The following is a 1,360-nucleotide window of genomic DNA, read 5'->3' as shown; positions in this document are numbered from 1 at the left end:
TATATATATATATATATATATATTTGAATTAAATAATAAATTGTATTCAATTTGATATTTATATAAGTTTTAATTATATTCAATTTATTCAAAAAGAGAATGTGAGATGTGTAAAGCTAAAAAATATTATTGCAGACTGATGATATTTAGATCATATAACATTTCATAATAATAACATTTCATTTTTCATCGTTTTGTTTTATTCTATTCAAAATCATCTTCTTCTAATAAGAATATCATTATTATCGAATGTAATCATAAATTTGTAACAGGAAATTGTTTTATCTCCATTTTTATAATTTAATTATTACTATAATGTTTTGTAAAGGATGATTTCAGCAAAACTTGATATAATTTAGAAATTTTTTAATTCATCGATTGATCTATCGCATTGTGCTTGCAAATGTAATTTTGTTCCATAAAAGTTGCATTTATGCGATTGATCAATCGATGAATTAAAAAATTAAGCTATATATTATTTATTGTAAAAAAATTTGTCTATGCATTGACAAACATTTACATTATTAATTAAATTTGTAATGTTTGTTTTAAAAGAATGCTCAATTATATTATTTAATCTTTTTTTATTTTTATGTAAATTTCAATTTTTTTTAATTCTCGATTACTGGGTTCCTTAATCCGTCACTAGAGGACCAAAAAATAAGAACACTTTCTCGTATTTAAATTTTTACATTTTCTTTATATATAGGTTCTGTATTAAAAGAAAATTTTATAAGCAATACTCAATATTTATATTACATTTTTTGAAAGTAGTTTAAGATTTTTAAACGTTATACAAGACTAAAATTAATAATTTATTTACACTAGGAGTAAAATATTAAAATAATTTTATTATTTGTTTGAGTTTTTTTTTTTTATGTTGTGATATCATATATATTTTGTCTTATAAAATAATATTATACTAAAACGTTTTATATAACAGAAGTATCTTCAACTTTATTAATAGAGATATAAGTATGACTGCAATTTTCATAATGATACCACACTGATGTTTTAATTTTATTTTCTGATTTAGATGATGTATTAATAAGCGATTTTTATACGTAGAGAAATTAAAATATATGTTTAATTTAACGTATAATTATGTGTAATATTTTGTATTTACTTCTTTTAATATCCCTGGCGAAAAATTTTTACGAAAAACTACACAACTTGAGACAAGACAACTTAGTTTTTCGTAGATATACGTAGTTGGATGTAAGTAGAGTAGCACTGTGTTTGTTTGAAAAACCAAAAAATTATCCGCCCTCAAAAACTGTCACTTTGCGTTCCACTACGAATATCTACAAAAAACTAAGGATTTCTGGGGCAAAGAAACCTCACTACGTCCCACTATAAA

This window comes from Trachymyrmex septentrionalis, unplaced genomic scaffold, assembly GCF_001594115.1.
Source record: "Trachymyrmex septentrionalis isolate Tsep2-gDNA-1 unplaced genomic scaffold, Tsep1.0 scaffold128, whole genome shotgun sequence".
Lineage (NCBI taxonomy): Eukaryota > Metazoa > Arthropoda > Insecta > Hymenoptera > Formicidae > Trachymyrmex > Trachymyrmex septentrionalis.
This window is presented reverse-complemented; position numbering follows the sequence as displayed.